The sequence below is a fragment of the Arachis hypogaea genome, chromosome 11 (genome assembly GCF_003086295.3).
Source record: "Arachis hypogaea cultivar Tifrunner chromosome 11, arahy.Tifrunner.gnm2.J5K5, whole genome shotgun sequence".
Classification (NCBI taxonomy): domain Eukaryota; kingdom Viridiplantae; phylum Streptophyta; class Magnoliopsida; order Fabales; family Fabaceae; genus Arachis; species Arachis hypogaea.
The window spans coordinates 112645976-112670060 of record NC_092046.1 but is presented as its reverse complement, the minus strand read 5'-3'; the positions used below and the strand labels follow the sequence as shown (position 1 = coordinate 112670060).

At 37.9% G+C, this 24085-nt stretch overlaps 2 non-coding genes across 2 annotated transcripts; both read left to right on the top strand.

Moving 5' to 3' along the window:
• Nucleotides 1-434: 434 nt before the first annotated feature.
• On the top strand, nucleotides 435-542 carry LOC112725617 (small nucleolar RNA R71). The gene has a single exon (XR_003164714.1). It is a non-coding gene; the product is annotated as a small nucleolar RNA R71 (small nucleolar RNA).
• An 8132-nt stretch (nucleotides 543-8674) lies between these two features.
• On the top strand, nucleotides 8675-8782 carry LOC112725034 (small nucleolar RNA R71). The gene has a single exon (XR_003164165.1). It is a non-coding gene; the product is annotated as a small nucleolar RNA R71 (small nucleolar RNA).
• The last annotated feature ends 15303 nt before the right edge of the window (nucleotides 8783-24085 follow it).

Genomic DNA, 24085 nt, shown 5'->3' with positions numbered 1-24085 from the left:
GGATGATTTCTCCATGATGGATTATAGGTGTTTCCATAAGGTTCACCCATGTAATTTGCCTATGCTATTGCAGGGTTCTCAGGATCATAAGCTTCTTCTTCAGAAGATGCCTCTTGAGTACTGTTGGATGCAGCTTGCATTCCATTCAGACTCTGAGAAATCATATTGACTTGCTGAGTCAATATTTTATTCTGAGCCAATATGGCATTCAGAGTATCAACTTCAAGAACTCCCTTCTTCATAGGCGTCCCATTACTCATAGGATTCCTCTCAGAAGTGTACATGAACTGGTTATTAGCAACCATGTCAATGAGTTCTTGAGCTTCTGCAGGTGTTTTCTTTAGGTGAATGGATCCACCTGCAGAAGTGTCCAATGACATCTTTGATAGCTCAGATAAACCATCATAGAATATATTCAGGATGGTCCATTCTGAAAGCATGTCAGAAGGACACTTTTTGGTCAGCTGCTTGTATCTTTCCCAAGCTTCATAGAGGGATTCACCTTCTTTCTGTCTGAAGGTCTGAACATCCACTCTAAGCTTGCTAAGCTTTTGAGGAGGAAAGAACTTGGCTATGAAAGCCGTGACCAGCTTATCCCAAGAGTTCAGGCTGTCTTTGGGTTGGGAGTCCAACCACACTCTAGCTCTGTCTCTTACAGCAAAAGGGAAAAGCATGAGCCTGCAGACTTCAGGATTTACTCCATTAGTCTTAACAGTATCACAGATCTGCAAGAATTCAGTTAAGAATTGAAAAGGATCTTCAGATGGAAGTCCATGAAACTTGCAGTTCTGCTGCATCAGAGAAACTAGCTGAGGTTTCAGCTCAAAATTGTTTGCTCCAATGGTAGGAATGGAGATGCTTCTTCCATGTAAATTGGAATTAGGTGTAGTAAAGTCACCAAGCATTCTCCTTGCATTATTGTTGTTGGGTTCGGCTGCCATCTCCTTTACTTGTTTGAAATTTTCAATAAGGTTGTCTCTGGATTGTTGTAATTTAGCTTCTCTTAGTTTCCTCTTCAGAGTCCTTTCAGGTTCTGGATCAGCTTCAACAAGAATGCCTTTTTCTCTATCCCTGCTCATAAGAAAGAGAAGAGAAAAAGAAAAGAAGAGGAATCCTCTATATCACAGTAAAGAGGTTCCTTATTGTTAGTAGAAGAAGAGAAGAAGAAAAAATTCGAACACAGATAGAAGAGGGGGTTCGAATTTGGTGAGTAGATGAGAGGAAGAGATGTTAGTAGATGAATAAATAAATAGAATAAGATGAGAGAGAGAGAATTTTCGAAAATAATTTTTGAAAAAGAGTTAGTGATTTTCGAAAATAGTTTTTGAAAAAGGTTAGTAATTTTTGAAAATTTTTAAAATCAAAGATTAAAATAATTAGTTAATTAAAAAGAATTTTTGAAAAAGAGGGAGATATTTTCGAAAATTAGAGAGAGAGAGTTAGTTAGGTGGTTTTGAAAAAGATAAGAAACAAACAAAAAGTTAGTTAGTTAGTTGAAACAAATTTTGAAAATCAACTTTGAAAAGATAAGATAGGAAGTTAGAAAAGATATTTTGAAATCAAATTTTTGAAAAAGGTAAGATAAGAAGATATTTTTGAAAAGATATGATAGAAATTAGTTTTTTGAAAAAGATTTGATTTTTAAAATCTCAATTAATGACTTGATTCATAAGAAATCACAGAATATGATTCTAGAACTTAAAGTTTGAATCTTTCTTAACAAGTAAGTAACAAACTTGAAATTTTTGAATCAAAACATTAATTGAGGATGTTATTTTCGAAAATTATGAGATAAAGATAAGAAAAAGATTTTTGAAAAATATTTTTATAATTTTCGAAAATAACTAAGAAAAATGAAAAAGATTTGATTTTTGAAAAAGATTTTGAAAAAGATAAGATTTTTAAATTGAAAATTTGATTTGACTCATAAAAACAACTAGATTTTAAAATTTTTTAAAAAAGTCAAATCTAATTTTCGAAATTTTAAGAGAGAAAAAGGGAAAGATATTTTTTTGATTTTTGAATTTTTATGATGAGAGAGAAAAACAAGAAAAATGATGCAATGCATGAAAGTTATGGATCAAAACAATGAATGCATGCAAGAATGCTATGAATGTCAAGATGAACACCAAGAACACTATGAAGATCATGATGAACATCAAGAACACATTTTTGAAAATTTTTTATGCAAAGAAAACATGCAAGACACCAAACTTAGAATTCTTTAATGCTTAGACACTAAGAATTCAAGAATGCATATGAAAAACAAGAAAAGACACAAAACATGCAAATGCAAAGATCAAACAAGAAGACTTACCAAGAACAACTTGAAGATCATGAAGAACACTATGAATGCATGAATTTTTTTGAAAAATGCAAGATGAACATGCAATTGACACCAAACTTATAACATGACTCAAGACTCAAACAAGAAACACAAAAAATATTTTTGATTTTTATGATTTTCTAATTTTTTTTTGTATTTTTTTTGAAAATTATTTAAAAAACAAAAATAAGGATTCCAAAATTTTTAATATGAATTCCAGGAATCTTATGCTCTTTAGTCTAAAGCTCCAATCAAAGGGTCAGGCATGGCTTAATAGTCAGCCAAGCTTTAGTATGTAACTCAGACATGACACGTCTAACATGCCCTACAGTCATGGCTTTACAGCCAACCAAGCTTCAACATGCTTTATGAAACACTAGAATTCATTCTTAAAAATTCTGAAGAAAAATATATTTTTGAAAACATTTTTTTTAAGATTTTTTTTCGAAAACAAAGGAGAAATTTTTGAAAAATTTTTGAAAAATTTTTAAAAATAAAACAAAAAGAAAATTACCTAATCTGAGCAACAAGATGAACCGTCAGTTGTCCAAACTCAAACAATCCCCGGCAACGGCGCCAAAAACTTGGTGGACGAAATTGTGATTACACTTTGATTATGTAAAATTCGTTGTTCTTTCTTTCCCTGGTAATGGCGCCAAAAAACATGATGCCAATACCATGGTTCACAACTTCGCACAACTAACCAGCAAGTGCACTGGGTCGTCCAAGTAATACCTTACGTGAGTAAGGGTCGAATCCCACGGAGATTGTTGGTATGAAGCAAGCTATGGTCACCTTGTAAATCTCAGTCATGCGGATAATAATTGATTATGTAGTTTTCGAAAATAGAGAAGAAAACAAGGATAGAAACACTTATGTAGATCATTGGTGAGAATTTCAGATAAGCGTATGGAGATGCAATCGTTCCTCTGAACCTCTGCTTTCCTGCTATCTTCATCCAATCCGTCTTACTCCTTTCTATGGCTGGCTTTATGTAAGGATGTCACCGGTGCCAATGGCTACTTTCGATCTCTCTCGGGAAAATGGTCCAAATGCTCTGTCACAGCACGGCTAATCGTCTGGAGGCATCACCTTTGTCGTTGGTTGCATCCTATTCCTCTTTGTGAAAATGGTCCGATGCGCTGTCACTGCATGGCTAATCATCTTGGAGGTTCTCGATCGTTCTGGAATAGGATTTACTATCCTTTTGCGTCTGTCACTACGCCCAGCACTCGCGAGGTTGGAGTTCGTCACAGTCATTCAATCCCAGAGTCCTACTCGGAATACCACGGACAAGGTTTAGACTTTCCGGACTCTCATGAATGCCGCCATCAATCTAGCTTATACCACGAAGATTCTGATTAAGAGATCTAAGAGATACTCATTCAATCTAATGTAGAACGGAAGTGGTTGTCAGGCACGTGTTCATAGGGAATGATAACGATTGTCACGTTCATCACATTCAGGTTAAAGTGCGAATGAATATCTTAGAAGCGAAATAAGATGAATTGAATAGAAAACAGTAGTACTTTGCATTAATCTTTGAGGAACAGCAGAGCTCCACACCTTAATTTATGGAGTGTAGAAACTCTACCGTTGAAAATACATAAGTGAAAGGTCCAGGCATGGCCGAATGGCCAGCCCCTCTGATCTAAGAACCAGGCGTCCAAATATGGTTCAAAAGATGATTCAAAGATGTCTAATACAATAGTAAAGGGTCCTATTTATAATAAACTAGCTACTAGGGTTTACAGAAGTAAGTAATTGATGCATAAATCCACTTCTGGGGCCCACTTGGTGTGTGCTTGGGCTGAGCTTGAGTGTTACACGTGTAGAGGTCATTCCTGGAGTTGAACGCCAGCTTTTGTGCCAGTTTGGGCGTTGAACTCCACTTTGCAGCTTGTTTCTGGCGCTGGACGCTAGAATTGGGCAGAGAGCTGGCATTGAACGCCAGTTTGCGTCATCTAAACTTGGGCAAAGTATGAACTATTATATATTGCTAGAAAGCCCTGGATGTCTACTTTCCAACTCAATTAGAAGCGCGCCATTTCGAGTTCTGTAGCTCCAGAAAATCTACTTTGAGTGCAGGGAGGTCAGAATCCAACAGCATCAGCAGTCCTTCTTCAACCTCTGAATCTGATTTTTGCTCAAGTCCCTCAATTTCAGCCAGAAAATACCTGAAATCACATAAAAACACACAAACTCATAGTAAAGTCTAGAAATGTGAATTTAACATAAAAACTAATGAAAACATCCCTAAAAGTAACTAGATCCTACTAAAAACATACTAAAAACAATGCCAAAAAGCGTATAAATTATCCGCTCATCACAACACCAAACTTAAATTGTTGCTTGTCCCCAAGCAACTGAAAATCAAATAGGATAAAAAGAAGAGAATATACTATAAATTCCAAACTATCAATGAAACATGGCTTCAATCATATGAGCGGGACTTATAGCTTTTTGCCTCTTGAATAGTTTTGGCATCTCACTTTATCCATTGAGGTTCAGAATGATTGGCATCTATAGGAACTCAGAGTTCAGATAGTGTTATTGATTCTCCTAGTTCAGTATGATGATTCTTGAACACAACTTCTTTATGAGTCTTGGCCGTGGCCCTAAGCACTTTATTTTCCAGTATTACCACCGGATACATAAATGCCACAGACACATAATTGGGTGAACCTTTTCAGATTGTGACTCAGCTTTGCTAAAGTCCCCAATTAGAGGTGTCCAGGGTTCTTAAGCACACTCTTTTTTTTTTTTGCTTTGGACCTTGACTTTAACCGCTCAGTCTCAAGTTTTCACTTGACACCTACACGCCACAAGCACATGGTTAGGGACAGCTTGGTTTAGCCGCTTAGACCAGGATTTTATTCCTTTAGGCCCTCCTATCCACTGATGCTCAAAGCCTTGGGATCCTTTTTATTTGCCCTTGCCTTTTGGTTTTAAGGGTTATTGGCTTTTTGCTCTTGCCTCTTGGTTTTAAGAGCTTTGGCTTTTTCTGCTTGCTTTTTCTCTTTCTTTCTATATATTTTTTTTTCTGCAAGCTTTGTTCTTTGCTTCTTTTTCTTGCTTCAAGAATCATTTTTATGATTTTTCAGATTATCAAATAACATGTCTCCTTGTCATCATTCTTTCAAGAGCCAACATATTTAACATTCTTAAACAACAACTTCAAAAGACATATGCACTGTTCAAGCATTCATTCAGAAAACAAGAAGCATTGTCACCACATCAATATAATTAAACTAAGTTCAAGGATAAATTCGAAACTCATGTACTTCTTGTTCTTTTAAATTAAAACATTTTTCATTTAAGAGAGGTGATGGATTCATAGGACATTCATAACTTTAAGACATAGTTACTAACTACTAAAGATCATGTAATGAAGACACAAACATAGATAAGCACATAACATAGAAAACGAAAAACAGAAGAAATAAGAACAAGGAATGAATCCACCTTAGTGATGATGGCATTTCCTTCTTGAGGAACCAATGATGTCCTTGAGCTCTTCTATGTCTCTTCCTTGTCTTTGTTGCTCCTCCCTCATTGCTTTTTGATCTTCTCTGATTTCATGAAGGATGATGGAGTGCTCTTGATGTTCCACCCTTAGTTGTCCCATGTTGGAACTTAATTCTCCTAGGGAGGTATTGATTTGCTCCCAATAGTTCTGTGGAGGAAAGTGCATCCCTTGAGGTATCTCAGGGGTTTCTTGATGATGAGCTTCTTTATGTGCTTGTTAAGGTCCATGAAAGTGCTCTCTTGTTTGCTCCATCCTTTTCTTAGTGATGGGCTTGTGAGATGAATCTTTCCATCTCCCATGGCTCAGAGGTGGGAGCAATTGTCTTCCCTTTCCTCTTTCTTGAGGTTTCTCTGGCCTTAGGTGCCATTAATGGTAATGGACAAACAAAAAGCTTATGCTTTTACCACACCAAACTTAGAATATTGCTCGCCCTCGAGAAAGAGAAAAAAGAATAGATGAAGAATAAGAAGATATGGAGGAGATGGAGGGAAGTGTGTTTGGATGTGAATGGTGAATGGAAAACAGAAGGGATGACCATGAATGGAGAGAGAGAGGGTGAGGTGGGTGGGGATCCTATGGGGTCCACAGATCCTGAGATGATCCTGTGGGGTCCACAGATCCTGAGGTGTTCAAGGATTTACAACCTTGCACCAAATTAGGCGCGTAAAATGCCCTTGCACACAACTCTGGGCGTTCAGCGCCAGGTTGGTGCCCATTTTGGGCGTTCAACGCCCATTTGTTGCCCATTTCTGGCGTTGAACGCCAGAACCATGCTTGTTCTGGGCGTTCAGCGCCAGCTCTTCTCCAGGGTGCAATTCTGGCGTTCAGCGCCCAGATGCTGCCCATTTTGGGCGTTCAGCGCCCAGAGACTGCCTATTTTGGGCGTTCAGCGCCAGAACCATGCTCTGTTCTGACGTTGAACGCCAGACAGGTGCTTTCTCCAGGGTGTGATTTTTCTTCTGCTGTTTTTGATTCCGTTTTCAATTTTTATATTTATTTTGTGACTCCACATGATCATGAACCTATAAAGACATATAACTAAGAAAAATATAGTTAGATAAATAAAAATTGGGTTGCCTCCCAACAAACGCTTCTTTAATGTCAATAGCTTGACAGTGGGCTCTCATGGAGCCTCACAGATGTTCAGAGCATTGTTGAGACTCTCCAACACCAAACTTAGTGTTTGGATATGGGAGTTCAACACCAAACTTAGAGTTTGGTTGTAGCCTCCCAACACCAAACTTAGAGTTTGACTGTGGGGGCTTTGTTTGACTCTGCTTTGAGAGAAGCTTTTTCTGCTTCCTCTCCATGGATGCAGAGAGAGATCCTTGAGTTGTAAACACAAGGTTGTCTTCATTCAATTGAAGGATCAATTCTCCTCTGTCCACATCAATCACAGCTCTTGCTGTGGCTAGGAAAGGTCTTCCTAGGATGACGGATTCATCCTTTTCCTTTCTAGTGTCTAGGACTATGAAATCAGCAGGGATGTAAAGGCCTTCAACCTTTACTAACACGTCCTCTACTTGTCCATAAGCCTGTTTTCTTGAATTGTCTGCCATCTCTAATGATATTTTAGCAGCTTGCACCCTATAGATTCCCAGTTTCTCTATTACAGAGAGGGGCATGAGGTTTATTCCTGAACCAAGGTCACACAGAGCCTTAAAGATCATGGTGCCTATGGTACAAGGTATTATGAACTTTCCAGGATCCTGTCTCTTCTGAGGCAATGTCAGTTGATCCAGATCACTTAGTTCATTGGTGAACAAGGGAGGTTCATCTTCCCAAGTCTCAATACCAAATAATTTGGCATTCAGCTTCATTATTGCACCAAGGAACTTGGCAGCTTGCTCTTCAGTAACGTCCTCATTCTCTTCAGAAGAGGAATACTCATCAGAGCTCATGAATGGCATAAGGAGGTTTAATGGAATCTCTATGGTCTCTATATGAGCCTCAGAGTCCTTTGGTTCCTCAGAGGGAAACTCCTTATTGATCACTGGGCGTCCCAGGAGGTCTTCCTCCTTGGGATTCCCGTCCTCTCCTTTCCTTACAGGTTTGGCCATGGTGCTTATGTCAATGGCCTTGCACTCTCCTTTTGGATTCTCTTCTGTATTGCTTGGGAGAGTACTAGGAGGGATTTCCGTGATCTTTTTACTCAGCTGGCCCACTTGTGCTTCCAAATTTCTAATGGAAGACCTTGTTTCATTCATAAAACTTACAGTGGCCTTGGATAGATCAGAGACTAAGTTTGCTAAATTAGAGGTACTTTGTTCAGAGTTCTCTGTCTGTTGCTGAGTGGATGATGGAAAAGGTTTATTATTGTTAAACCTATTTCTTCCACCATTATTAAAGCCTTGTTGAGGCTTTTGATCCTTCCATGAGAAATTTGGATGATTTCTCCATGATGGATTATAGGTGTTTCCATAAGGTTCACCCATGTAATTTGCCTCTGCTATTGCAGGGTTCTCAGGATCATAAGCTTCTTCTTCAGAAGATGCCTCTTGAGTACTGTTGGATGCAGCTTGCATTCCATTCAGACTCTGAGAAATCATATTGACTTGCTGAGTCAATATTTTATTCTGAGCCAATATGGCATTCAGAGTATCAACTTCAAGAACTCCCTTCTTCATAGGCGTCCCATTACTCATAGGATTCCTCTCAGAAGTGTACATGAACTGGTTATTAGCAACCATGTCAATGAGTTCTTGAGCTTCTGCAGGCGTTTTCTTTAGGTGAATGGATCCACCTGCAGAAGTGTCCAATGACATCTTTGATAGCTCAGATAAACCATCATAGAATATATCCAGGATGGTCCATTCTGAAAGCATGTCAGAAGGACACTTTTTGGTCAGCTGCTTGTATCTTTCCCAAGCTTCATAGAAGGATTCACCTTCTTTCTGTCTGAAGGTCTGAACATCCACTCTAAGCTTGCTCAGCTTTTGAGGAGGAAAGAACTTGGCTATGAAAGCCGTGACCAGCTTATCCCAAGAGTTCAGGCTGTCTTTGGGTTGAGAGTCCAACCACACTCTAGCTCTGTCTCTTACAGCAAAAGGGAAAAGCATGAGCCTGTAGACTTCAAGATTTACTCCGTTAGTCTTAACAGTATCACAGATCTGCAAGAATTCAGTTAAGAACTGAAAAGGATCTTCAGATGGAAGTCCATGAAACTTGCAGTTCTGCTGCATCAGAGAAACTAGCTGAGGTTTCAGCTCAAAATTGTTTGCTCCAATGGCTTAGCATCATCCTCCAATAGGATCTTGTGCATGCATCTGGCTGGGCTAATGCCCTTAAGATCACTTATGGACCACCCAAGAGCTGTCTTGTGTGTTCTTAGCACCTGAATTAGTGCTTTCTCTTTATGTTTCTCTAAAGCAGAGCTTATGATTACAGAAAAAGTGTCACCTTCTCCGAGAAATGCATATTTCAGGGATGGTGGTAGTGGTTTGAGTTCGGGTTTAGGAGGTTTCTCCTCTTCCTGAGGAGTTTTCAGAGGTTCTTTTATTTCCTCTGGCTCCTCCAGATCAGGCTGAACATCTTTAAAAATGTCCTCTAGCTCTGATTCGAGACTCTCAGTCATATTGACCTCTTCCACTAGGGAGTCAATAATATCAACACTCAGGCAGTCTTTTGATGTGTTTGGATGCTGCATAGCTTTGACAACATTCAACTTAAACTCATCCTCATTGACTCTCAGGGTTATCTCCCCTTTTTGGACATCAATGAGGGTTCGTCCAGTTGCTAGGAATGGTCTTCCTAGAATGAGAGTTGCACTCTTGTGCTCCTCCATTTCCAGCACTACAAAGTCAGTAAGGAAGGCAAATGGCCCAACCTTGACAATCATGTCCTCAATTATGCCTGATGGGTATTTAATGGAGCCATCAGCAAGTTAAAGACAGATCCGGATTGGTTTGACCTCTTCAGTGAAGCCAAGCTTTCTGATAGTGGATGTAGGGATTAGGTTGATATTTGCCCCAAGATCACATAGAGCTGTCTTGGTACAAGCACCCTCTAATGTGCATGGTATCATAAAGCTTCCGGGATCCTTAAGCTTTTCTGGTAAGCTTGTTAGAATGACTGCACTGCATTCTTCAGTGAGAAAAACTTTTTCTGTTTCTCTCCAATCCTTCTTATGACTTAAGATCTCTTTCATGAACTTAGCATAAGAGGATATTTTCTCAAGTGCCTCTGCAAACATAATCTTTATTTCAAGAGTCTTGAGATAGTTTGCAAAGCGGGCAATTTGTTTATCCTGTTCCGCTTGGCAGAATTTCTGAGGATAAGGCATTTTGGCTTTATATTCTTCAACCTTAGTTGCTGCAGGTTTATTTCCTACAGAGGCAGGTTGAGAAGCCTTCTTGAGGGAGTTATTATCAGCACTTGCAAGTGTCTGATCCCTCATTGGCGTTTGAACGCCAGAACTGAACATGGATTGGGCGTTTAACGCCAGTTTTCACCCTTTTCTGGCATTTGAACGCTAGACTTATTCCTCTCTGGGCTCTTACTGTCCTCAGAGGGATTTTGGGTAGCAAGTTGCTCATCCTCTGTCAGCTGTTATTTTCTTGGCTTTCTGCTGCTTTGAGTTGAGGTATTTAATATTTTTCCACTTCTTAATTGAACTGCTTGGCACTCCTCTGTTATCTGTTTTGATAACTGCTATTTTGTCTGATTCAATTGTGATTCCATATCCTTGTTAGCATTTTTGGTTTCTTGTAGCATCTCCTTAACTTCTGCTAACTGACTTGTTATAGAAGATAGTTGCTGATTGAGTTCAGCAACTTGTTCCTGAGGACTAAAGTCAGTTGATACTGCCTTGGCTTCTTCTTTCATGGAGGACTCATTACTTATGTACAGATGCTGATTTCTAGCAACTATATCGATAAGCTCTTGAGCCTCTTCAATAGTCTTTCTCATGTGTATAGATCCACTAGCTGAGTAGTCTAGAGATACCTGAGCTTTTTCTGTAAGCCCGTAGTAGAAGATGTCTAACTACACCCACTCTGAAAACATTTCAGAGGGGCATTTTCTTAGCATCCCTCTGTACCTCTCCCAAGCGTTATAAAGGGATTCATCATCCTCTTGTTTAAAGCCTTGGATGTCCAGCCTTAGCTATGCCATCCTTTTTGGAGGGAAATATTGATTCAGGAATTTGTCTGATAACTGTTTCCATGTTCTTATGCTTGCTGTAGGTTGGTTATTTAACCACCTCTTAGCTTGATCTTTTACAGCAAATAGAAACAGTAATAATCTGTAGACATCCTGATCTACTTCCTTATCACATACTGTGTCAGCAATTTGCAAAAACTGTGCCAGAAACTCAGTAGGTTCTTCCTGTGGAAGACTGGAATACTGGCAATTTTGCTGCACCATGACAATGAGATGAGGATTTAGCTCAAAACTGCTTGCTTTGATGGGAGGTATACAGATGCTACTCTCATATGCAGCAGTAATGGGGTTAGCATATGACCCCAGAGTCCTTCTGGACTGTTCATTTCCATTTAGGTCCATGATGGATAAAATGGAATTGATATGAATTGCAAAGAAAATATATTTTTGTTTTTATTTTATTTAAGTAGAACAAACCGAATTATTAAGATAAATAAAAATAATAAGATAAAATAAAATAAAATAATTAAAAATTAAAATATAAATTTCGAAAACCAAGAGAAAAATAAATTTGAAAATGAAAATAATTACTTAATTAAGAAGATTTGAAAAACTTTGGATATGATTTTTGAAAAAGATTTTGAATTTTGAATTTTGAATTTTGAATTTTGAATTTTGGAAGTTGAAATTTGAAATTTGAATTTGAAATAAGATAAGATAAGATTTTGAAAAAGATATGATTTTTTTTTTGAAAAAGATTTGAATTTTGAAATTTTAAAACTAAGGTAAGATAAAATAAAATTTTTTTAAAATAAAAATCTGAATTTTTAAAAGTAATTTTCGAAAATTTAATTTAAAATAAAGAGAAAAGATATTTTTGAATTTAATGAGGAAAGAGAAAAACAATAAAATGACACAAGACTTAAAATTTTTAGATCTAATGCTCCTTGCTTTTCGAAACTTTTGGAGGGAAAACACCAAGGAGCACCAAACTTAAAAATTTTAAGATCAAAATACAAAGAAGCCTTAAGAACACCTTGAAGAATCAAAAGAACATAAAAAGAACACCAAACTTAAAACTTTTAGAAAACTAAAAATAAATTTTTGAAAATAAAAAAAAATAACAGGAGAACACCAAACTTAAAAGTTTGACACGAGATTTAATCAAAGAAAAATTATTTTTGAAAAAGTTTTAAAAGGAAGATACCCAATTACTAAGAACATAAGCACAACGCTCTAGCTAACTGAGCTATAAATTTAACGTGTTTTAAAAAAGGTATTTAATGTATATAATTTTTTTTGAATACTGATAATTTGAAAATGCATAAAAAAAACAAGAAAATACACAGAACAGGAAAACTAAAGATCAAACAAGAAAAATTGCAAGAACAACTTGAAGGTCAAGAAAGAACATTGAACAAAAATTCAAAAATTTAAAAGAAAATAAAAACATGCAATTGACACCAAACTTAAAATATGAAACTAAAGTCAAACAGAAAAACTCAATTATTAGTTTATACAAATTTTCAAAAAATTTAAAAAGAGAAAATAAGGATTTAAAAAAATTTTAACCAAAAACAATAATAGAAGACGCAATTTCAGTGACTCTAAACTAAAATGATAAAATTTTCCTAATCTAAGCAACAAAATAAACCGTCAGTTGTCCAAACTCGAACAATCCCCGGCAACAGCGCCAAAAACTTGGTGCACAAATTGTAAATCACACTTTTCACAACTCGTACCACTAACCAGCAAGTGCACTGGGTCGTCCAAGTAATACCTTACGTGAGTAAGGGTCGATCCTACGGAGATTGTTGGCTTGAAGCAAGCTATGGTTATTTTGTAATTCTTAGTCAGAAAATTAGTAATAAAAGTGATTGGGTTTATGAAAAATAAATAGCATAAATTAAATAATACTTGTTATGCAGTAATGGAGAACAGATTGAGGATTTGGAGATGCTCTGTCTTCCGAATCTCTGCTTTCCTACTGTCTTCTCCTTCACGCACGCAAGGCTCCTTCCATGGCAAGTTGTATGTTGGTGGATCACCGTTGTCAATGGCTACCATCTATCCTCTCAGTGAAAATGGTCCAAATGCGCTGTCACCGCACGACTAATCATCTGTCAGTTCTCACTCGTGTTGGAATAGGATCCATTGATCCTTTTGCATCTGTCACTACGTCCAACACTCATGAGTTTGAAGCTCATCACAGTCATCCCATCCCAGATCCTACTCAGAATACCACAGACAAGGTTTAGACTTTCCGGATCTCAGGAATGGCCGCCAATAGTCCTAGCCTATACCACGAAGACTCTGATCATGAACCAAGAGGCTAAGAGATATACACTCAATCTAAGGTAGAACGGATATGGTTGTCAGGCACGTGTTCATAGGTTGAGAATGGTTATGAGTGTCATGGATCATCACATTCATCAGGGTGAAGTCCGAGTGAATATCTTAGAATAGAAACAAGCGTGATTGAATAGAAAACTGTAGTAATTGCATTAATTCATCGAAACACAGCAGTGCTCCTCACCCCCAACCATGGGGTTTAGAGACTCATGCCATCAGAAATACAATTTAAAGTGTAAAAATGTCATGAGGTACATAGTAAGTCTCTAAAAGTTATTTTTATACTAAACTAGTAGCTAGGGTTACAGAAAATAAGTAACTAAGTGCAGATAGTGCAGAAATCCACTTCCGGGGCCCACTTGGTGTGTGCTTGGGCTGAGCATTGAGCTTTACATGTGTAGAGGCTTCTCTTGGAGTTAAACGCCAGGTTGTAGCCTGTTTCTGGCGTTTAACTCTAGTTTGCAACCTGTTTCTGGCGTTTAACGCCAGAATAGGGTAAAGACTTGGCATTAAACGCCAATTTGCGTCGTTAAAACTTGGGCAAAGTATGGACTATTATATATTGCTGGAAAGCCCTGGATGTCTACTTTCCAACACAATTGAGAGCGTGCCAATTGGTCTTCTGAATAAGATTTTTCAGCCTTTTTGGCATTGTTTTTACATGGTTTTTAATATGTTTTAGTTACTTTTTATTATATTTTTATTAATTTTTATGCAAAAATCACATTTCTAGACTTTACTATGAGTTTGTGTATTTTTTTTGTAATTTCAGGTATTTTCTGGCTGAAATTGAGGGACCTGAGCAAAAATCTGATTCAGAGGCTGAAAAAGGACTACAGATGCTGTTGGATTCTGACCCTCTTGCACTCGAAGTGGATTTTCTGGAGCTACGGAAACCCAATTGGCACGCTCTTAAATGCGTTGGAATGTAAACATACTGGACTTTCCAGAAATATATAATAGTTTATACTTTACTCGAGATTTGATGACCCAAACTGGCGTCCAAACGTCCATTTGAGATTTCTGGCGTAAAACGCCAGAACTGGCACTAAAACTGGCGTAAAATGCCCAAACTGGTACCCAAGCTGGCGTTTAACTCTAAGAATAGCCTATGCACGTGTAAAACTCAATGCTCAGTCTAAGCACACACCAAGTGGGCCCCAGAAGTGGATTTCTGCACTATCTGCACTTAGTTACTTATTTTCTGTAAACCCTAGTAACTAGTTTAGTATAAATAGCACTTTTTACTATTGTATTCGCATCTTTGGACGTTTAGTCCTTAGACATTTGAGGCTGGCCACACGACCATGCCTAGACCTATTTTCACTTATGTATTTTCTACGGTGGAGTTTCTACACCCCATAGATTAAGGTGTGGAGCTCTGCTGTTCTTCATGAATTAATGCAATTACTACTGTTTTCTATTCAATCACGCTTGATTCTATTCTAAGATACTCACTCGTACTTCAATCTGGAGAATGATATGATCCGTGACATTCATCAATATTCTCAATTCTATGAACGCGTACCTGACAACCACTTCCGTTCTATCTGAGCTCAACGTAGTCATTGGGCGACAGCTTGAGTGCGTATCTCTTGGATATCTAATACATGGACCGAGTCCGTGAGATTAGTATCTTCGTGGTATAGGCTAGAATCATTGGCAGCATTCCTGGGATCCGAAAAGTCTAAACCTTGTCTATGGTATTCTGAGTAGGATCCGGGAAGGGATGACTGTGACGAGCTTCAAACCTGCGAATGTTGGGCGCAGTGACAGTGTGAAAAAGGATCAATAGATTCTATTCCGATGCTAGCGGGAACCGACAGATGATTAGCCATACGGTAGCTGTACCTGGTATTTTTCATCCGAGACGAGAAATCCGACAGTTGATTAGTCGTGCAGAAATCGTAGAGGACCATTTTCACTGAGAGGATCTTACAGCTTGCCATGGAAGGGAGCACGCATGATTGGAAGAAGGCAGTAGAAAAGCAGAGGTTCAGAAGCAACAAAGCATCTCCAAATGCTTATCTAAAACTCCCACCAATGAATTATATAGGTAAATTTATTTTATTTTATATTTTATTTATCTTTTAATTATCAAAACCTCATAACCATTTGAATCTACCTGACTGAGATTTACAAGATGACCATAGCTTGCTTCAAGCCAACAATCTCCGTGAGATCGACCCTTACTCACATAAGGTATTACTTGGACGACCCAGTGCACTTGCTGGTTAGTTGTGCGGAGTTGTGAAAAGTGTGAATCACGATTTTCCACACCACACACCATCCATTCTAACTCTTTCAAAAGACATCCTGGCCATCCAATCTTTATTAAAGTTGCTATAAATATAGTCACTTGGACTATGCCTCGTAAACCAACTTTCACACTCCTTGCATTGAAGACTTTAGCTTTCGGTTTCCTTAAGAAAAATCCTAGTAACCGTGTTCTGTGAGCTCCAAACCAATCTTGTCTCCTTAATCTTTTCTTCTTGCTTCACCATTAAGCCAAACACTCATCCTAAGAGTCACATAAATCCTCTCTTCCTCACCATTCTTCAATTCTCCACTCGGCTTCATCCTTCCCTAATTAATGGCGTCATCAAGTTCCAGAAGAAGGAAAGGGAAGCAACCAGTTGAAACTGAACCACCAACTTATGATGATAGAAGATTTAAATCTCAATTTCATGAGTCACGATATCATAGGTTGATGGAATCAAAAGAAGTCATTCCAGAGATTGGCTTCAGATTGAAAAAAGGAGAATACCCCATCATGAGAAAGATAGTTGAACAGAGAAGATGGGAACTCCTGTGTGAACCTCTCACTGACATAAGTGCAACCATGATAAGAGAGTTCTATGCAAACGCTGTAAGGCCAAGCAAAACCAGCCCTCCCTACAAGAGCTATGTTAGGGGGGTTGATGTGGATTTCAGCCCATCATCCATCATGTGGGTCTTGGAGATAAGAATGATACCCTATGGAGAACCCAGCTTTGATGAAAAAATGAAAGGTGAGAATGATCCTGATGAGCTACTAAATGGTTTATGCTTGGAAGGCACAGACTGGGAAAGGGACTCAAATGGAGACCCAAGCTACTTGAAGAGGATTCATCTCATACCTGAAGCCAAAGGTTGGTATGAGATAGTAAGAAGATCCATACTCTCCACTGGAAATACATCAGAGGTCACAATAAAGAGAGCAATTCTGACATACTACATACTCAGAGGAGGAGAAATTAATATCCTACAAATCATAGCGGACAGAATCCAAGAGATGGCTGAAGACAGCAGAAAATCAAGCAGACTTGGTCACCCAAGCACTATATTGAGGCTGTGCAACAGAGCAGGGGTAATCTTTGAGGATGCAGATACAGATCGGGTAAAGGGAGGTAGAGAAATCACTAAGCAAAGGATGGACGGTGTCACTGACACCCAAGAGGAGAGAAGACCTCAAGGAAGGAGAAGGAGACCACAAAGGGAAGAGGGACAAGCTTCTGATGCAATGAACTTAAGCCAAATACAACAAGCCATTGAAGAAATGTCTTAGCAATACATGAGAGCACAAGAACAACAACAAGAGCAATACTTGAGGCAACAAGAGCAATACTTGAAAGCTCAGGAGCAGCAAGAAAGTTGGCAGCTGAAAATGATGGAGCAACAAGAAAACTTCCAATTGAGAATGATGGACCAGCAAAGATAATTTCAAGCAAAAATTCTGGAGCAATAGAGGGAACACTCTAGTCACTCTCAAGAATCATTCGACAAAGTGTTCCAACAACACGCTGAACAGGAAAAATACCTCCAGGATCTTCGTCAATGGAAGAGCATATACCACGCAGTTGGAGAGGCTCGGTGTAACGACCCAATTTTTAATATGTCTAGATCATATCGGAAACTGAGCGCTACCAATTTGTCTTCCTAATTATTATCTATTATTTATCATATGAGCCTGATTCATTGTTAAAAGCTTAGTTAATTTGCGAGGTGTATTTTTTTTTTTGAAAATGTTTGGATTAATAGACAGAATCATTTATAATCAATTCACAAATAATAACAGATAAAATAGTTATAAACAACCACACATAAATACATCACAAGTAGTTGACAACATTCGGTGATTCAGCCTTTATTAGAATATAGACTGTTAGTTAGAACACCCCTAGATATAGCTAAATAATATCTATATACATGTATATACATACAACATCCCAGGTCATGACCTGTTCAAGAGGTCCCTAAGCTGGCACCTAGGCTACCCTAGACTCTATACTCACCTAGTCCCTCTAAACTACTAAAGCGAGGGAAAGTACGTTCTAGGTCTTCAAAACTCAAGTCAGGTGGAACGACATCAAAAGATAGAACATCATCTGCTACTCCTCTACATGATCAGACTTTTCCACAGGACGTCTCTCTGGTACCTCATGAAGTAGCCACACAATAGGAATCTCGTACACAGTATTTAGGTTAAAGTGCGCATACGAACGAGTGCAGACGTTGGCTAGTCTCACAGTATATACATATAATCAGAGAACGATATTCACCCTAGACTTAGAAGACTATCTAGAGCAGAATCCTTTTCTTGCGAACTATCATTAGCAAACTATGGTAAGGTACTCTTACTTCCATCTGAAGGGGGAAGGGAGAGAGAAGGGGTAAGATCTGGAGAGTTCTTAGTAGGGTCGGGGTTATTAGTTACGTTCATTAATTCTATGTTGTTTAGCAGACTATTAGCAGAATATAAAGAAGCAGTAATTAGAAAACACAGATAAGTAGAGAAGATAGAGAAAACAGATAGCAGAACACAAACAGAAGAATACAAGAAAATAACACAAGCACATAGAATGGAATACAAACAAGGAAAGCATACATTCATACCACAATCATAACAAAGGAAATGCGCAACCAAGTATGATGCATGTCTAGCCCTAGCGCAGGTAATGAGCTCATCTGTCGGTTTCTACCCGCTCCCGACGTAACCCGAAGTAGCTGAAACGGGTATGGTTTTCCAGTCACCATAGGTGCAGTTCTCACTAACCGACGTATGCGTCATATCCTCTGTAAGCAAACTCTGCCTTACAAGTGGCGGCATTCCAGCCGTGTATGAAATCATATTCTCTGTAAGCAATCCTTGCCTTACAGGTGCGGCATTCTAGCCGTGTATGAATTAATATCCTCTGCAAGTGATCCCAGGTTATCAGTTGCAGGTATAGCTCTCAATAGCTGTGTAGCACTGGAAAACATTCTGTGGTCGTACCACTATCTATCTAACTGCCTTCATGCAGTAGATCATCACATAATCATTCTCATTACCATCGTTCATTATCATTCTCATTATTCATCATCACTTTTACATTCTTATGCGGTACCTCTTTCTTTCTCTGTTCAATCATACTATACAAACTTTACATCTTTCATTTTTACAAAAGCTTGGCTCAAACCATTTCTCTTTATCATATTACTCTTTTCTCTTTGTATCTCTTTACTTTTCTCTGATTACTCTTTCTTCTGTATCTATATCACTCTTTTTCTCTTTATCTCTTTACTTTACTCTGGTTACTCTGTGCTTTGTGTTTATTTACTCTGCTCTGATTTTTCTGCTTAACGTCTGTATGTAAAGCTTATGTAAATTTTGGTATGAATAGTTAGCCTGTCCCAGGTATAGGTTCATTAAGTCTATACTGAAACAGTTTAACTTTTCATATAACACCTAACCCTAGTCGCAACTCAAGTACTAACTAAGTTGCCCTAGTTCGTTCACTAGTCTCTGTCTGTCTTTCTGTCATTAAAATTTTACAGACTTTTTCTTTGGTTTTTATCTTTTCTTCAACTTTTTATATTTTCTTTATCTTTGCCTCACTATCATGTTATTACCACTCCCTAAGTATTTTATGAAGGTAATTATGAGATTCTGCACTTAAAGTTGTCTTTCTAAAGCTTTTATAGAAAACTGCCTTTTTCGCATTATTTTATTATTTTTATTAAAATATTATTTTTAATTAAATATTATTATTTAATATTTTATTATTAATTATTATTTTAATACTAAATTTTCGAAAATTAACTTAGCTTTTACTTTTAACCTTTAAAATTCACTTTTTACCACCCGTAACTTTTAATATTTCTACTTTTACCACCCTAACTTCCAGAAATTACCATATAACCCCTTAAACACCAAAAATTTTACTTCCTTTCCCTTTCTAAGATCTAAAAGGTGTTCTTCAATTTTCTTCACCACACTCAAAGTGTTCTTCGTGTTCTTCGTAAATTCTTCAGATTCTTTCTCTGTTTTCACCCGTTTTTCAGTCTTTTCAGCAACCGATTTTTACCAAAATTAAAAATAAATTCCCAGCCACTAAAAACCCATCTTTTCTACATGATTTTAACACAAATTTAACCTCAATTTAAGGTTTATGGTTTCGTTTTCCAGCAGCTCCAAGAACACACATTCATAGCTTGAATTTCATCAAATTTCATCAAATTTTCACCAAAATTTCAACAAGAATTACTCATACAAACAATCAATTTCAAGCACAGTCAAACCATATCATAATCACACAACTCAAACACAATCAATCAAGATTAAATTCGTCAATCCCTACCTGGTTTTGCTGCTCCTAATTCGGTTAAACTTTCAGGTGGTCCTTAAGCAATTTTTCCTCCTAAATCACATCAAGAACAACTTTAAATCCAAAAACTCTCAACTGACCAAATCTCACTCAGTATGTTAGGAAGATATATCTCACCTTAGAATTGCTGGAAATTCATGTTTCTTGGCCCTCAAGTCAAGTTAAGCATGATTCTTAAGGAAGAACATCAAGAAAACGCATGTTTTGCATGGTTTTCCTTGAAAACCGAATTGAAATGGGAGGGAGACAGACATCTCACCTTATTTACATCCTTGATAAGTTACATGGTTATGTAGAGGAAGAAGAGAGGATCATTTTGGTGAAATCGGAGTTTTGATTTGTGTTTTAGTTCAGAAGAAATCAAGCTTTGAAGATTAAGTGTTCATGAAAGTTTCTCTCTTTTATCTCTTGTTATTTTCGGCCAAAATGATGAAATGAGACAGCCTTGGAGGTCTTGGGGGTGTAAGGTGAGTTGTGATTGGTTGGCTTGGAGGTGGATTAAAATAATATTAAAATATCTCTGGTGTACAACTACTAAAACTAGGTGTATCGAAACACTCGTAAAAACATCTCTAAAAATTATTTTCTGAGCTACTAGCATAAATGACACTAGTAACATATTTATTATGAGAATAGAACATGTATAATTAGGCCTTAGCATTGCTAAATTCATCAGAGAGTGCTGGTGCTAAGCTGCACCAGTAAATCGTAAACCCGGTTAAACCGATTTTCTGTTTTTAACAAAAACAGACCAGGTAACCTTATAATGTCATTCAAGCTTTTTATAATACTAATATAATGATAATATTATACTATTATCTCTCTCCTTTCATGAATCGAGTCCGGTTCGTCAAACAGAGACTATTTACGAAAACCAGAATCAAAACTGCCAACCGATACGGTTCAAAAACAAGGTTCTTTGCGATTACATTATCGAGCTTGCCTCAGAGGAGGTTCTAACTTAAGGATGACATAATGATAATGAGGATTGAGATGCTTGATGATATAACAGAGGTGTTCCCTTTACTGATCTTCCGGAGAAATCCGTACTTTCAGAAAAAATCTCATGTACTCGAAAATCAGGATTGTTACATTCTACCCTCCTAAAAAAAAATTTTGCCCTCAAAATTTCAGTTACCTGAGAACAGATGCGGGTAATCAGCTCTCATCTTATCTTCCAATTCCCAAGTGTGCTCTTCTTCTCCTCTTGGTTTCCATGCTACTTTGACTAAGCGAACAGTCTTGCCTCTTAGTTGCATATCACTTCTTTCTACGATCTGAACTGGTGATGCTTGATATGTCAAATCATTTTATAACTATACTATTTTTGGTTGTGAAACGTGACTCTCATCGGGAACATATTTCTTAAGTTGCGAGACATAAAAAAAAAACATCATGAAGGTTTGATAAATAAGGAGGAAGTGCTATTTGATAAGCTACTAGACCGACTCTTTTAAGTATTTGGAAAGGTTCTATGTATCGTGGGTTAAGCTTTTTAGTCTTAAGGGCTCTACCTATTCCATTAATCGAAGTTACTTCTAGAAAGACATGGTTTCCCTCACTAAACTCTAAGGGTCTACGTCTATTATCGGCATAGCTCTTTTGACGGCCTTGTGCTGTCTGGATCTTCCGGTGAATCTCCTTTATCTTTTCAGTAGTTTCTTACACTAAGTTTGGACCTAAGACACTAGCTTCCCCATCGTCATTCCAACACAATGGTGTCCGACATCTTCTTTCATAGAGAGCTTCGTATGGTGCCATCCCGATACTTTATTGGCAACTGTTGTTGTAGACAAATTCAACCAATAGCAAATACTTATCCCAGCTGCTTTGGTTTTCTATCATACATAATCGTAACATGTCTTCTAACGTCTGGATTTTCTGCTCTGATTGTCCATCTATCTGAGGATGGTATGCTATACTCGTGTGCAATTTTGTTTCCAACGCTTTCTGAAAAGCTCCCCAAAATCTAGTAGTAAATCTCAAAACTTGATCTGAGATAATTTACGAAGGTATCCCATGTAGTCGTACGTTTTCTTGAATATATATTCATTCCAGCCTTTCTAAAGTATAGTCAACTCGAATCGGAAGGAAGTGCGCTAACTTTGTCAACCTGTCCACAATTACCCAGATGGTATCGTGTCTTGTTGAGGTCCTTGGCAATCCCGTGACAAAATCCATAGTAATTTTCTCCCATTTCCATTGTGGTATTTCTAAGGGTTGCAGGGTTCCTGACAGCTTCTGATGTTCCACCTTCATCTTCTGGCAGGTTAAACATTTTGAGACATAATCAGCTACTTCTTTCTTTAAGCCCGGCCACCAGAACATTTGTTTCAAATCTCGATACATCTTTGTCACTCCAGGATGCATATAAAATCTACTTTGGTGAGCTTTAGCAAGAATCTTTTGTTGCAATTCTTCAGAGTTAGGCACACAAATTCTGTTCTTGTACCTCTATAGGTCACTACGATCCTGTCTCACAGCTTCTGGTTCTTCTGTGTTCATCCATCTCAGCATCGTCATCATTTCTGAGTCTTGTGCTTGTGCGTGCTGAATACTAATCTTAAAATCCGGTGTTATACGCAATTGGGCCAAACGGACTCCACTTGACGTCTCAGTCATAGCCAACTTAAGGTCCTCAAATTCCGCGTAATTTTTCTTCCTGTATCATCATCCAAGAGATACTCAAATTCTTCCTGCTTAAAGCGTTTGCCACCACGTTCGCTTTCCCTAGGTGATAACTTAATTTGAAATCATAGTCCTTCAAAAATTCCATCTACCTTCGCTGTCCAGAATTTGCACGTTGATAGTTTATCATATAACTTCCGAGTCCTCAGTGTCTGTAATACAGTACTTAGATGCTCTTCATGCACTCTTTCTGTCTTCGAATAGATGAGAATATCATCTATGAAAACTACTACAAACTGATCAAGGTACGGACGGAAAATACGATTCATGTAATCCATGAAAATCGTAGGAGCATTAGTTAGTCCAAACGACATAACCGTATACTCATAGTGACCATAACGAGTTCTAAATACAGTCTTCGGTATATCTGATTCTTTCACTCGAATCTAGTGATAGCTCGATCGCAAATCAATCTTCGAGAACACAGTTGCACCTTCCAACTGATCCATCAAATCATCTATCCGTGGAAGTGGATACTTGTTCTTGATAGTGTATTTATTTAGCTGTCGGTAATCTACACAAAGTCTGATTCCACCATCCTTCTTCTTTACTAGCAATACTGGAGCTCCCCAAGATGATGCACTAGGACGAATAAATTCCTTTCCAAGTAGCTCATCCTACTACTTCTTCAACTTTGCAAGTTCCAGTGGTGACATCTGGCATGGTGCTATGGAAATCGGTCCGGTTCTAGGTACTAGTTTAATGCTGAATTCTATCTCCCACTAAGGAGGAAACTCAGGTATGTCGTCCGGGAAAACATCAGGAAATTCCTTCACCACTCGGATTCGTTCTAAACTTAGTTCACTGTCATTCGAGCTAGCCACTAACAGAACGTACCCCTCATAATCCCTCCCGTCTAAGGTAACTCTTACAGAATTCAGATATAAGGTGTGGGACAAAAATGGTTTAGTACATAGACTATCAGATGGAATAACAGCAGTTCTTTTAAAATAATCAAGGAAAGCATGATACTTAGATAACCAATCTAATCCTAAAATAATTTCTAAACCACATAGAGGTAAACAGATTAGATCGTGTATAAAAGTCTTGTTCCTAATAGCGAATGGTACTTGCAGGCACACTAAACTGGTCAAAGCATTTTGGGATGCAGGTGTATGGACAATCAAGTAAAAATTCAATTTAAAGAAATATAATCCTAACTCGTAAGCAATAGTTAGAGAAATAAAGAATGTGATGCACCCGAATCATACAGTACAGTTAGAAATCAATTTTTGACATAACACTGACCTTGAATGAGGGCGTTCGATTGCACAACATCGTCAATAGTGATAGCAAACACTCGTCCTCGTTGCTGGGTTCTAACTGAATTTTCAGTAAATCCCTTCGGACAATCTTTGGCAATATGTCCAAGTTCTCCACAAGCATAGCAGTTAGGTGATCCAAACTGGCAAGACCTGTTATCATGCTCTTTTCCGCATTGCTTACATGCAGTGTTTATGTAAG